Source organism: Durio zibethinus, chromosome 4, assembly GCF_047325235.1.
Source record: "Durio zibethinus cultivar Kanyao isolate XHJ-2024 chromosome 4, ASM4732523v1, whole genome shotgun sequence".
NCBI classification, from domain to species: Eukaryota; Viridiplantae; Streptophyta; class Magnoliopsida; order Malvales; family Malvaceae; genus Durio; species Durio zibethinus.
Window position 1 is genome coordinate 30,006,443 of NC_143165.1, and position 15,097 is coordinate 30,021,539.

General features: G+C 48.9%; 3 non-coding genes across 3 annotated transcripts in view; all 3 read right to left on the reverse strand.

Annotated features, from left to right (window-relative positions):
- The window catches only part of LOC149519316 (25S ribosomal RNA), a 3,390-nt gene extending 2,990 nt beyond the window's left edge, over window positions 1–400 (reverse strand). Inside the window, exon 1 of the ribosomal RNA XR_016341944.1 lies at window positions 1–400. This exon is cut by the window's left edge and continues 2,990 nt beyond it. This is a non-coding gene — a ribosomal RNA (25S ribosomal RNA).
- Window positions 401–638: 238 nt separating this feature from the next.
- Window positions 639–794, reverse strand: LOC149519317 (5.8S ribosomal RNA). The gene has a single exon (XR_016341969.1). It is a non-coding gene; the product is annotated as a 5.8S ribosomal RNA (ribosomal RNA).
- A 294-nt stretch (window positions 795–1,088) lies between these two features.
- On the reverse strand, window positions 1,089–2,896 carry LOC149519318 (18S ribosomal RNA). Its single transcript, XR_016341987.1, has one exon. It is a non-coding gene; the product is annotated as an 18S ribosomal RNA (ribosomal RNA).
- Window positions 2,897–15,097: the final 12,201 nt, after the last annotated feature.

The window sequence follows — 15,097 nt, forward strand, 5'->3', positions numbered from 1 at the left end:
CAAGCACTCTTTGACTCTCTTTCCAAAGTCCTTTTCATCTTTCCCTCGCGATACTTGTTCGCTATCGGTCTCTTGCCCGTATTCAGCCTTTGATGGAATTTAACGCCCGATTGGGGCTGCATTCCCAAACAACCCGACTCGCGGACAGCGCCTCGTGGTGCGATAGGGTCCGGGCACAACGAGGCTCTCACCCTCTCCGGTGCCCCTTTCCAGAGGACTTGGGCCCGGTCCGCCGCTGAGGACGCTTCTCCAGACTATAATTTGAACGCTGGGGGCACCCGATTCTCAAGCTGGGCTCTTCCTGGTTCGTTCGCCGTTACTAGGGAAATCCTGGTAAGTTTCTTTTCCTTCGCTTATATATACTTAAACTCAGCGGGTGATCTCGCCTAACCTGGGGTCGCGACACGAGCATCGATCGAGCGATGCGGGGGGTCCGAAGAGGTCTGGGTGGACAACGAACGTGTGTCACCGGGGATGAGGTACACCGGGGGCTCTACCACCGACGGTCACGACGCTATCGTTGTCGGGGACTCACTTTTGGGCCAACCGCGACCCACGGGATCGCGAGAGGCCATCTTCCGCTTGCCTCCTTCCTCTGGAGCCCGAAGGACAAGGGTCGGAGGGGGGGCGACGGTGCATGACACCTAGGCAGGCATGCTCTCGGCCTAATGGCTTGGGGCGTAACTTACGTTCAAAGACTCGATGGTTTACGAGATTCTGCAATTCATACCAAGTATCGCATTTCGCTACGTTCTTCATCGATGCGAGAGCCGAAATATCCGTTGCCGAGAGTTGTTTCATTTTTTCAAGACAAAAAGAGTCACAGCGCCACCGCGCACGCACCGCGGATGGGATGGTGACGGTGCGCGCGCTCAGTTTTCGTTTCGGTTCCTTGGCACGATTCGCGTTGGGGGTTCGTTGTTCGGCGGTGGGCAGGACGACGCCGATCGTTCCACCTGCCCCGTAGGGGGGACGAAGCGACCGTCGTGCCCTTCCGGGGTCGGAGGGGGCTCAGGGCGCGGGGGCACCCCCGGCCCCTCGGTGTTTCGTTAACGCGTTCGCGGGTCATCTGTCGAGCGGGGTTTCGACAATGATCCTTTTGCAGGTTCACCTACGGAAACCTTGTTACGACTTCTCCTTCCTCTAAATGATAAGGTTCAGTGGACTTCTCGTGACGTCACGGGCGACGGACTGTCCATGTCGCCACGATCCGAACACTTCACTGGACCATTCAATCGGTAGGAGCGACGGGCGGTGTGTACAAAGGGTAGGGATGTAGTCAACGTGAGCTGATGACTCACGCTTACTAGGAATTCCTTGTTGAAGACCAACAATTGCAATGATCTATCTCCATCACAATAAAATTTCAAAGATTACCCGGGCCTGTTGGCCAAGGCTATAGACTCGTTGAATATATCAGTGTAATGCGCGTGCGGCCCAGAACATCTAAGGGCATCACAGACCTGTTATTACCTCAAACTTCCTTGGCCTAAGCGGTCATAGTCCCTCTAAGAAGCTAGCCACGAAGGATCACCTCCGCGTAGCTAGTTAGTAGGCTGAGGTCTCGTTCGTTAACAGAATTAACCAGACAAATCGCTCCACCAACTAAGAACGACCATGCACCACTACCCATAGAATCAAGAAAGAGCTCTCAATCTGTCAATCCTTACTATGTCTAGACCTGGTAAGTTTCCCCGTGTTGAGTCAAATTAAGCCGCAGGCTCCACTCCTGGTGGTGTCCTTCCGTCAATTCTTTTAAGTTTCAGCCTTGTGACCATACTCCCCCCGGAACCCAAAGACTTTGATTTCTCATAAGGTGCCGACGGAGTCTTAAAAGTAACATCCGCTGATCCTTGGTCGGTATCATTTATGATTGAGACTAGGACGGTATCTGATCATCTTCGAGCCTCTAACTTTCGTTCTTGATTAATGAAACCATCCTTGACAAATGCTTTCGCAGTTGTTCATTTTTCATAAATCCAAGAATTTCACCTCTGACTATGAAATACGAATGCCCCCGACTGTCCCTGTTAATCATTACTCCGATTTCGAAGGCCAATACAATAGGACCGAAATCCTATGATGTTATCCCATGCTAATGTATACAAGCGTAGGCCTGCTTTGAGCACTCTAATTTCTTCAAAGTAACAGCACCGGAGGAATGACTCAGGTAATTAAGTCCAGGAGCGCATCATCGGTAGTAGGGACGAACAGACCGGTGCTCACCGTGAGGTGGATCGGACGACCCAACCTTAGTTCCAACTACGAGCTTTTTAACTGCAACAACTTAAATATACGCTATTGGAGCTGGAATTACCGCGGCTGCTGGCACCAGACTTGCCCTTCAATGGATCCTCGTTAAGGGATTTAGATTGTACTCATTCCAATTACCAGACTCATAGAGCCCGGTATTGTTATTTATTGTCACTACCTCCCCGTGTCAGGATTGAGTAATTTGTGCACCTACTGCCTTCCTTGGATGTGGTAGCTGTTTCTCAGGCTCCTTCTCCAGAATCGAACCCTAATTCTCCGTCACCCATCACCACCATAGTAGGCCACTATCCTACCATCGAAAGTTGATAGGGCAGAAATTTGAATGATGCGTCACCGGCACAAAGGCCGTGCGATCCGTCGAGTTATCATGAATCATCAGAGCAACGGGCATAGCCTGCGTCGACCTTTTATCTAATAAATGCATCCCTTCCAGAAATCGAGGTTTGTTGCACGTATTAGCTCTATAATTACTATGGTTATCCGAGTAGTAGATACCATCAAACAAACTATAACTGATTTAATGAGCCATTCACAGTTTCACAGTCTGAATTAGTTCATACTTACACATGCATGGCTTAATCTTTGAGACAAGCATATGACTACTGGCAGGATCAACCAGGTAGCATTCCTTCGGGACGTTGGCACTGCGTAGGCCTCGACACATCGATCGAGCGGCGGAGAGAGCCTGACGCGGAGCATAAACGTCATGCGTGTCGAGCACCTGAAATGCATAGCATCGGACAAACGGGGGTCGAGAGCCCGTGCTCGCTAAACGTTCCGCATCCGAGAGCACGATCGAACGCCGATGCACCAATGCGGCCATTGAGGATTGGGTGGCACGCTTAGGACACCGGCCACGATTGACGTCTGACCTGTGGCCCCTCGGGACACGAGACGGATGAGGGATGGTGAGACATCCGGTTTCCATCGATTCAGGTATACAGCACAGGATCCCAATCATGCCCTCGAGTATGACGACCGCACGAAGGGAGATTGAAGAGGATGATGGGTCGACAGTTCGATGCATCGAGCATGGAGCCTGCCAACATGTACAACCATAGCACCACTCATATGCCTATTGCATACAAGTGGCAGCATCCACTCACGCCAGTCCACAACCCACCCGATCGATTACTCGACGAGCGAGCAGAGGAAACGATGTGCGAGGCCACGCCACAACCGCTTGGCACGAGAATAACATGAGCAAGGGCCACGAGACTGCCCCTGCCATCCGACAGGCAACAACGGTGCGATACCACCAATGCTTGGCCTGGTCGAGACCGCACGCGCGAGCTCCGCTGACACCACCCCAGGGGGACGTTGCCCGATTCAGGGACTTGTTCCTGGGGTCTCGGGCAGCATCGGTTGCGTGCACGGCCTCATCGAGGCCAAGGCATTTTTGTGGCTTACGAGAAAGGACCACGAGACCGTCAAATATCGAGAGACTTGGCCGGGCCAAGCCCGCAATCACAGCTTCTGCTCGCACCACCCCAGGGAGCCGTTGCTCGATTCAGGGACTTGGTCTGGAGCTCGGCTCCCTTTTTTTGCATGCAAGCCAACTGATCGAGGCCATGGGTGCTTGTCGGTCACCGGAACAACTAATCGCCAGACAAAAATGGTCGGAAGGCATGCACGCCCTGTATTTCACTTGAGGGACGTTGTCCTGGGTGCACGCAATGGGAGGCCCATCACGCACACCTACTCCCCCCGTTGGGGGAGGGAGAGGGGGTGCCGGACCACCACCCCCTAAAGAGCATTATAGATTTTACAAATATGCTACCAGTAGACGTTAAAATGTCTGAAACGGGGACACTTTTTCCAAACAAGCAAATCCCACACCGAGGGTGCGCAGGTGCCGATAGTGGTCGAGGTATGTGCCCGCACCAAGGGCCAATGCGAGCCGATGGTGGTCGAGGCAACCGCCCGTACCAGCTCGAGGCATGTGCCCACACTAAGGCCCAGCATGTGCAGATGGTGTTCGACGTAGGGGCCATTTTCTGTCGATGGTGGTCGAGGCAAGAGCCCGCACCAAGGGCCAACGTGTGCCGATGGTGGTCGAGGCAATCGCCTGCACTAGGGCCCAACGTGTGCCGATGGTGGTCGAGGTAAGAGCCCGCATCAAGGGCCCACTTGTGCGGATGGTGATCGAGGCAACCGCCTGTACCAAGACCCAGCGTGTGCCGATGGTGTTCAGGGCAACCACCTGTACCAGAGCCCAGCGTGTGCCTATAGTGGTCAAGGCAACCGCCCGTACCAAGGCCCAGCGTGTGTCGATGGTGCTCGAGGCAACCGCTCGCACCAAGGCCCAGTGTGTACCGATGGTGCTCGAGACAAGCGCCCGCACCAGGGCCCAGCGTGTGTCGATGGTGCTGGGGGTAACCGCTCGCACCAGGGCCAAACGTGTGCTGATGGTGGTCTAGGCAAGCGCCCACACCAGGGTCGAGCATGTGCCGATGGTGCTCGAGGTAAGAGCTTGCACCAAGGCCCAGCGTGTGCCGATGGTGCTCGAGGTAAGCATTCGTACCAGGGCCCAACATGTGCCGATGGTGCTCGAGGCAAGCGCCCGCACCAGGGCCCAGCGTGTGCCGATGGTGCTGGGGGCAAGCACCCGTACCAGGGCCCAGCGTGTGTCGATGGTGCTGGGGGCAACCACCCGTACCAGGGCCCAGCGTGTGCCGATGGTGGTCGAGGCAAATAACCGTACCAGGGCTCAGCGTGTGCCGATGGTGCTGAGGGCAACCGTCCGCACCAGGGTCCAGCGTATGCCGATGGTGCTTGAGGCAAGCGCCCGCACCAGAGTCGAGCGTGTATCGATGGTGATCGATGCAAGCGCTCGCACCAGGGCCGAGCGTGTGTCGATGGTGGTCGAGGTAAGAGTCGGCCCCAGGGCCCAGCGTGTACAGATGGTGGTCGAAGTAAGCGCCTGTACCAAGGTCGAGCGTGTGCCGATGGTGGTCGAGGTAACCGCTCGGACCAGGGCCCAGTGTGTGTCGATGGTGGTCGAGGCAACCGCCCGCACCATGGCCTAGCGTGTGCCGATGGTGATCGGGGTAACCGTCTGAACCAGCACCCAACGTGTGTCGATGGTGCTTGAGGTAACCGCCTGCACCAGGGCCCAGCATGTGCCGTTGGTTATCGGGGTAACCGCCCGCACTAGGGCTCAAAGTGTGCCGATGGTGGTCGAGGTAACCGCCCGCACCGAGGCTCAGCATGTGTCGATGGTGATCGAGGCAACAACCCGCACCAGGGCTCAGCTTGTGCCGATGGCGATCAAGGCAAGTGCCCGTACCGAAGGGCAGCCTATGCCGATGATGGTCGATGCATGTGCCATCACCATGCGTCATCATGTGCCATTGATGGTCGAGGCCTTGGCCGAAGTTCGATTTTGAGCCAAGGTGCACATGCTTGGCTCGGGCATGTGCTGGTGCCGTATTTTTTTCACTCAGGGTAGCATCACCAGAGCATCGTCGGAGCACCGCCGGAGAACCTGACCGACGGTATTGGGGTTCCGGCGATTGAGGGGGTCGAGGGGTGTGCGTACATGATGTGCGATGGGTGCTGGTACTTGGCCCTTGTGTTGGCCCCCTATCTCTCATCAAACCTCTGAGAATTCACACCCCCTTAAAGAGCATTTGAGATTTTACAGGTTTGCTATCAGTAGCCGTTCAAGTGTCTGAAATGGGGACACTTTTTTCAAACAGTCACAAAATCTTCTCCACTTCGAGTTTTTAGCTGAATTTTTTTGTGCATGCCAAAAAAAATAGAAGGATCACATTTACAAAATTTAGGGCCAAAACTCCTTCTAAAAAAATTTTTAAAAATCCCGAACCGTAAAAAGTTTCAAAAATCGTGAAAAATAGAAAACGAGTCATCTTGCAACGAAACTTCACATGAAGGCTTAAGGGACCATTGTATGAATTTACAAGCCATAAAAATGGCATTGGCATGGCAGAAATTTGAAGATGTGCCTAAACCCACCTATCACCCGATCGATCCCTGGCTTGCGCATCCTGCCTTTTCGGCCGGCTGAGCGCCCGCACGCTCATTTCGTGGGTTGACTTAGGCATACAGAGTTCATTCCCAGACTAAGATCGGACTTGACAGAGGGTTACGATAGCAGGACCCGCAGCGGGATCGGTAGCACGCAGAGGGGGACTGGGTCGCACCAGGGGCTTGTGCCGATGGTGGTCGAGGTAACCACCTGCACCAGGGCCCAGCGTGTACCGATGGTGATTGAGGTAACCGCTCGCACCAGGGCCCAGCTTGTACCGATGGTGTTTGGGGCAATCGCCCCCACCAGGGCCCAACGTGTACCGATGGTGGTCGAGGCAAGAGCCCGCACCAAGGGCCGGCTTGTGCCAATGGTGCTCGAGGCAATCGCCCGTACCAGGGCCTAGTGTGTGCTGATGGTGATAAAGGTGACCGCCTGTACCAAGGCCCAGTGTGTGCTGATGGTGGTCGAGGTGACCAACCGCACCAGGGCCCAGCGTGTGCCGATGGTGGTAGAGGCAAGAGCACGCACCAAGGGCCGACTTGTACCGATGGTGATCGAGGCAACCGCCTGCATCAGGGCCCAGCGTGTGTCGATGGTGTTCAGGGCAACCGCCCGCACCAGGGCCCAGCGTGTGTCGATGGTGGTCGAGGTACGAGCCTGCACCAAGGGTCGACTTGTGTCGATGGTGATCGAGGTAACCGCCCGTACCAGGGCCCAGCGTGTGTCGATGGTGATCGAGGCAAGAGCCCACACCAAGGGCCGGCTTGTGCCGATGGTGCTCGAGGCAACCACCCGTACCAGGGCCCAGTGTGTGCTGATAGTGCTCGAAGCAACAGCTCGCACCAGGGCCAAGCGTGTGCCGATGGTGATCGAGGCAACTGCCAACACCAGGGCCCAGCATGTGCTGATGGTGGTCGAGGCAACCACCCGCACCAGGGCCCAGCTTGTGCCGATGGTGATAGAGGCAACCGTCCACACCAGGGCCTAGCGTGTGCCGATGGTGGTCTGCACCAGGGCCCAGTGTGTTCTGATGGTGGTCGAGGCAATCGCCCGCACCAGAGCCCAGCGTGTGGCGATGGTGATCGAGGCAACCGCCCACACCAGGGCCTAGCGTGTGTCGATGGTGATCAAGACAACCGCTCGTACCAGGGCCCAGCGCGTGCCGATGGTGGTCGAGGCAAGCACCGACACCAGGGCCCAGCGTGTGCCGATGGTGCTCGAGGCAAGCGTCCGTACCAGGACCCAATGTGTACCGATGGTGGTCGAGGCAAGCGCCCACACCAAAGCCCAGCGTGTGCAGATGGTGGTCGAGGCAAGCGCCCGTACCAGGGCCCAACGTGTGCTGATAGTGGTCGAGACAACCGCCCGCACCAAGGCCCAGCATGTGCCGATGTTGAAAGAGGCAAGTGCCGGTACCAAGGCCCAACGTGTGTCGATGGTGGTCGAGGCACGAGCCCGCACCAAGGGCCCAACGTGTGCCGATGGTGATCGAGGCAACCGTCCGCATCAGGGCCCAGTATGTACCGTTGGTGGTCGAGGTAAGAGCCCGTACTAAGGGTCAGCTTGTGCCGATGGTGCTCGAGGTAACCGCACGCACCAGGGCCCAGCGTGTGCCGATGGTGGCCGAGGCAACAGCGCGCACCGGGGCCTAGCGTGTGCCGACGGTGATCGAAGCAATCATCGCACCAAGGCTTAGCGTGTGCCGATGGTGATCGAGGCAACCGCTCGTACCAGGGCCCAGCATGTGCCGATGGTGCTCGAGGTAACTGCCCGCACTAGGGCCCAGCGTGTGCCGACGGTGCTCGAGGCAACAGCTCGTACCCAGGCCCAGTGTGTGCCGACGGTGATTGAGGCAATCGCTCGTACCAGGGCCCAGCGTGTGTCGATGGTGATCGAGGCAACCGCTTGCACCAGGGCCCAGCGTGTACCGATGGTGCTCGAGGCAAGCACCAGTACCAGGGCCTAGCGTGTGCCGATGGTGGTCGAGGTAAGCGCCCGTACCAGAGCCTAGCGTGTGCCGATGGTGGTCGAGGTAACCGCCCGCACCAGGTCCGAGCGTGTGCCGATGGTGCTCGAGGTAAGAGCTGGCACCAGGGCCCAGAGTGTGCCGATGGTGGTCGAGGCAACCGTCCGCACCAGGGCCCAACATGTGCCAATGGTGGTCGAGGCAACCGCCCGTACCAGGTCCCACCGTGTGCCAATGGTAGTCGAGGTAACCGCCCGCACCAGGGCTCAGCGTGTGCCGATGGTGCTCGAGGCAAGCACCCGTACCAGGGCCCAACGTATGCCGATGGTGGTCGAGGCAAGCGCCTGCACCAAGGCCCAACGTGTGCCGATGGTGGTCGAGGCAAGCGCCCGCACCAGGGCCTAGCGTGTGTCAATGATGGTTGAGACAATCGCCCGTACCAGGGCCCAGCGTGTGCCGATGTTGAAAGAGGCAAGTACCGGCACCAGGGCCCAGCGTGTGCCAATGGTGCTCGAGGCAACCGCCCGCACCAAGGCACAGCGTGTGCCAATGGTGATCAAGGCAACCGTCCACACTAGGGCTCAGCGTGTGCCGATGTTGCTCGAGGTAAGCGCCCGCACCAGGGCCCAGCGTGTGTCGATGGTGCTCGAGGCAAGCGCCCGTACCAGGGCCCAATGTGTGCCGATGGTGGTCGAGACAAGAGCCGGCACCAGGACCCAGCGTGTACCGATGGTGGTCGAGGCAACCGTTCGTACCAGGGCATAGCGTGTGCCGATGGTGGTCGAGGCAACCGTCCGCACCAGGGCCCAATGTGTGCCGATGGTGATGGAGGCAAGCACCCACACCAGGGCCCAACATGTGCCAATGGTGGTCGAGGTAAACGCCCGTACCAGGGCTCAGCATGTGCCGATGGTGATCGAGGCAACAACCCGTACCAGGACCCAGCTTATGCTGATGGCGATCGAGGCAAGTGCTCGTATCGAAGGGCAACCTGTGCCGATGATGGTCGATGTGTGTGCCATCACCATGCGTCATCATGTGCCATTGATGGTCGAGGCCTTGGTCGAAGTTTGATTTTGAGCCATGATGCACATACTGGGCTCGGGCATGTGCTGGTGCCGTATTTTTTTCACCCGGGGTAGGATCGTCGAAACACCGCCGGAGAACCTGACCGGCGGTATTGGGGTTCCTGCAATTGGGAGGGGGGCCGGGGGGTGTGCGCAAATGATGTACGATGGGTGCTGGTACTTAGCCCTTGTATTGGTCCCCTATCCCTCATCAAACCTCTGAGAACTCACACCCCCTTAAAGAGCATTTGAGATTTTACTGAGTTAAAAGTTGGATAAACTCAGCTGAAAATAAAATCCTATGAGGTTATCTTTCACCTACCCTAATACTATGACTCATTTATTGTTTCAGGAGAGGTCAACTCGTGGGCATCTATGATGTGCTCCCTCTACAGGTGTATTTCATTATTTTATCCCGATCTATTAAGTACATGATGGAGAGAGCGACAAGCACATCTATAAAATAATCAAGCTTATTTATTATCTCCAGTGCCTCTACCCCGACCTCGACTTCAACCTTGATATCGATTTTAGCATCTTTATTTTGTTTTTGTTTTTTACGGCAAAGGAAAAACAACTTTCAATTTTTTATAGAGTTCGAGCAATCCACAAATAGCTTTGAATTGGGCCAAACTATTACGTAGTACCACCTCTTATCACTAGAGTGCCTTTTAATGGAAAAAATCTCTAAATAGAGGGAGATCAAGAAGAATATCTAAGTGTTGACAAAAAATAATAAAATCTACTATGTATGTATAAAGTTAGGGGTAAGCTAAGTGATTATTAAATTCTAAGAATTAAAAATTAAAATAAATAAAAGGTAAAATGGAAACCTCACCAGCCATAAATGAATCCTAATACACCTAGGGCTAATGTGACTCTAGTTTATCTATGACCTGATTTGAGAAATTTGACATTAGTATACTATACCTCTTCTTGGGAAAATAGAAGTTTGTCATCAGAGCATGGACGTGATGAGCTGAACACTTATTAAAACAGTTCTCAGAATTAGTCCTACTATTTAGTTCCTTCATCACATTCTTAGGGATCATACCGAGGTCACAAGAAGTATATACAAGAACCTCGGCCAACTCATCTTGCTCTGGAGAACTCCCCTCCTCACTATCACTTCCCCTAGTCAGGGTACCTCTTTTTTCCTTTCCTTCTTAGAACTTTTTCATCGTCAGAATCTTCACCAACAGAAGACTCTGACTCTTGAGCAAGAGTAAAATTTTGAAATGGAATATGACTGAAGCAACACGACCTTGAAAGAAGAAGGGCAAAAAAGAGATCCCTTGAGAGAAGAAGTGATTTCATCAAGAGTTGACCAAAAAAAAATTAAAGTGACAACAGGAGCATTTATGGGCAAACCAGCATAATAAGAGGAAATTTGATGAGACTATACCCCAAAAGGGGGAACTATCAAAGATGAAAGAATATCAATCATAGAAGATAAATCGACTTTAGAGATAAGATAAGAAGGTGGAGATAGATTCTCTAAATCAAAATCTATTTAAGCACATAGCTTTTTTATGCTCGGGACCTGTTTTCAATTACCTGAGCATTCTTATCATTTTGTTGCTACCCTTCCTTGGACATGAGTTTGAGCTAATAGGCCATATTCAGATAGTCTCGACCTTTAATGACTGGTGAAACCATGCTATCATTGTTTTTCCTAAGCTGACCTCCCCAAAACTAAAACTAAAAGACATGATAAGGAAAAATATATCAAAAAAAATAGAAAATGGATGAAAATAAGAAGAATAGTAAGGTCGAAAAGAAGAAAAGCTTTAGAGGTCAAAAAACTTAAATCGGATTAAGAGCAACAAAAGCAAAAAGGTGAAAAATGAATGCCCTAATAGCCTTTTATATAGCCTCATCTCAGATCAATTAAACAGGTCAGGTTACACCACGTGTCAAAGCGCCTTTGGAAGACATCCTTTTGTCTTTCCCATTTTAGATTTGCCATCCAAACTACCTTTCTCCTCATTTAATGCTAACAAATTGACCAAATCGAACGACTCTCTAGGTCAAACCGATTAGATAGAACTAAAGGTGTAAATGATATATTAGTACTCACAAGCTACTCAGGTTTGATTTGAATAAAACTCGAATTCAACTTGATTATTATCAAGTAAAGTTTGAGCTCGAGTAGCTTGACTTATCGATCAAGCCAATTTCGAGCATTCTTATACCTAACTCAAGTTGATTGTGAGTCTAATAGAGCTTCTATGTTTTAATATTTTTAATTATTTTAATTGATATAATATCTTAAACTTGAGTTCGAGTTCGAACACAAATAATCGAGTTTTTGTTGAATATAAGAATTGAGCTTGTTTCTACATGTTAATCGAGCCTAATTGAATGAGCTCGAGTAACTCGATTTCTATCTCGAGTCGAGGTCGAGCTAAAAAAATAAAAGTTGATCGAGTTCAAGCCGAGTTTCAAGCTTTGAATTTAGAGTCGAGCTCGAGCTTGAGCTTAGCATTGTATCAACTTGAACTTGATCAATTACACTCTTAGACCGAACAGCTCCCCATTTTAGACTATCCAGACAAGACAACTCCCCAAGACAGACTGGACGATTCCCCAGCTTAAACCAACTTGACAAACCAGCATTCAATTCATCACCAGAATCCAAAACAACGATCCAAATTCAAGCTTTTAGAGAAAATGTCTTAGTCCCACATCGACTAACGAACTCCCATCTTGATCTCAGATTCTCCCGAATAAATGACATTTTGGCAATTTTCAAGCCAGCTATGCATTCAACCTTGGCACATGAGCGAGGTTGGACCCTCACCAGGTCAGACCATAATTCAAGGCCAATTGTCCATTAATGCCGACCTCGACATTGACATTGGCTACAAGGGATTGAATCTCACGTCGTCCCCTTCCACCTATCTAGCCTACATGAAATGTGTTAACTACACACCCAACAATCTGATACTCAGATTGCTTGGTGGGGGGACAAAATGTTAGGGGTATTTAGTGGTCAAATGGGCATAGTGATCTTTTCTCTCATTAGGAGTCCTTAACAGACAACTAGGAGTAATTTGAGTATTTGTTCTAACCTGACACACTCAGTACCACATCAGGTCGGTCACATCATTATTATTCCCCATTAGTCTCTTACCTCTCATCTATAAATATAAACATCCAAGTATCATTAATACAAGTTCCATCTAGTCCTAACTCTTTACTTTTCTCTCCTTTCGATTTTTTTTATTCTGACTTGAATGTAGTACAAATGTAGGGAGCCACCCCTGCCTTTGCATCTAACCACTCTCTTCCAATCTTCTGTTCTTTCAAGAATACCCCACGTTGAAGCTTGGCACAAACACGGTCCATGACATCAGATGTAGTTGTTGCATAATTTTGCAGCAACGGATCAACATTGGGCAATTTAGGAAGGCCAGGCTGGGAGCATTCCAGAAAACTGGCTATCCACACAGCAAGGTATCTCCAACCCATGTTTCTCTTGAAGTTGTAGAAATGAGTTTTTCCAGAAACTAAACTTGCACAGACGGCAGCAAGTTTGTGCAGGCTTTTAACTCCAGCAAGATTTTATTTCCAAGTAGCATTGCGGCTGCTGTTGATTTGCAGAAACTTCTTCCAACCTGATGGTTCTATTAGCTCCATTCGATTGATCAAGTGATTTTTTCAACCGTTTTATCTTCTCTGCAAACGTGCTGCTACTTGTGACATATCCAACACCTCGTTGCTTTCAGCTGGACTACTTAAAACTGGCACATTTAGGTTTCATGACCATGTCTATAGAGATCCTTCTATGTACCATAATCCTCCATGTCCTCTTTATCAACAAGTGTCCGAGTTAAAGCAACGTCAGCAAAGCCACTCCTATAAACAATTTTAATCCACTTTTCTGTAAATAGATACCAGGGGTTATCTCAACCAATGGCCGCATAGTTAGTTGGTTCAACATGTGAACGGTAAATCATGTTTTTGTAATTCTTTGAAAGAACTATACTATCAAGGCTCCCATTTCTTCCATGTCTTCGTGAATTCCTTCTTCTGCATCCATCATCCATGTACAAAATAACTCCTCAAAAGTAGTAAATAATTGAGTGACAGCTTTCTGTTCCAAATTCCAAAAGAAATATTTGGAGACTTTTTAGAATTAATAACAGATACTATGCAAAAAGTCATCTAAAGAAAAAGACGTAGCTGGATTTATAATTTACAAGCGTGACAAAATTCAACAACATGCACATTGCTTGAAGTTGACAAGTGGACCATAGAAAGCTATAACTTGCAAGCAAATATGTTTACTTATTAACTATCAAATTACAGAAAATAACCATTGATAAGATGCAATCATTTCAAAAAAAAAATGTAAATAAGAAATTTTATCAGTTTTCATTTAGCACAGAGAGAGGGAGAGAGACAGACAGAATGTCTAAAATTAATCTATGTTATTGCATATGCATGCGTGTGAGTCAGCGTATGCTAAAACTAAGACAACAGTTACTTGCTTTTTTTTTTAGACTCTCCTAGGTCTAACCTTTGCTTGACTCGACTTTCAAATTTACGGACCAATAGCCACTTCTGGAGTCGGTCTGCCAGTAAGCCAGCCAAGCCACCAACGCGCATGCTGCATGCAGTAACTGCAGCAACAATACCTTTACTCAACCAAAGTCTCATTAAAAAAAAAAAAAAGAAATTCAACATAGACATTCCGCATCACCAATTGCCTTTCTCATACTTTTTTTCTTTCATTCTCAAATCATGTGATAATTATATAAAAGAAATTTTTTACAAAATATCATTTAAAAACAATAATTTTTATGATTTTAATAAAAGTCAAAGTACATATTAAATTTGGTAGCTTGAACTTTAAAATTACTAGGAAATAAATCTAGCTTTGTTTCATAACAAAATAATTTAATATTAAATTGATGTTAAATAAATAAAATAAATAAATTTATATATACTTGTAGTTAAAAAAATTATTTAGACATATTTTACTATTGTCAGAGCACTAATGCAAGTATTAATATATTTTTCAAAACCCTTATTTTAAAGGGTAATTAAAATACCTTAAATTTTAAATTTTAAACCCTAAATCTTAATTAAATTAATAAAAATAAATATGAATATGTTTTTAAAAAAATTGAATTTGTAATAAATTTCCATAACTTTTGAAACCTTACAACTAATTGAAAACCGTGAGATCCTTCACAATGCATGTGAACTTTTAGCATATTTTCTTTTTTTTTTCTTATTTATTTTCACTGCTTTTCTCAACTTTCACTTCCGCAATTTGCTCTCCTGCTCCCTGATGCTGTTGTCCATGTCCCATGTTTTGATTTTTTCCCTTAATAAAACACAAATATATACATATATATATATACTTTAATCGACAAAACTTTTAAAAGTAAATTTAATTCAAAAATAAATATATATTTTTTTAGTTGTACCTTTGCTATTGCTTCTTTCTCTCGATCAAGTAATGGCTGCATGTGAGCTACACAGATAGAGTGGGGAAGCTATAAATCCCATAGCGGTGACTTTAACTGTATTACTTACCCCCTTTCTTTTTGGAATAAATAATAAATATAATATAAGAAGATAGAAAGCTATTGGATTTTAATGGTACAGTTATGAGAAATAAGAAAGAAAGCAATCATGTTAAAAACCCATGGCCCACACTTAAAGAACAACCCAACAAAAAGCAACGTCCAAAAACGAACCATTTATACCAGGAGTCAATCCTTTCACCGTTTAGGGATATTTTTATATATAATAATATAGATATTATATAATTTTAAATAT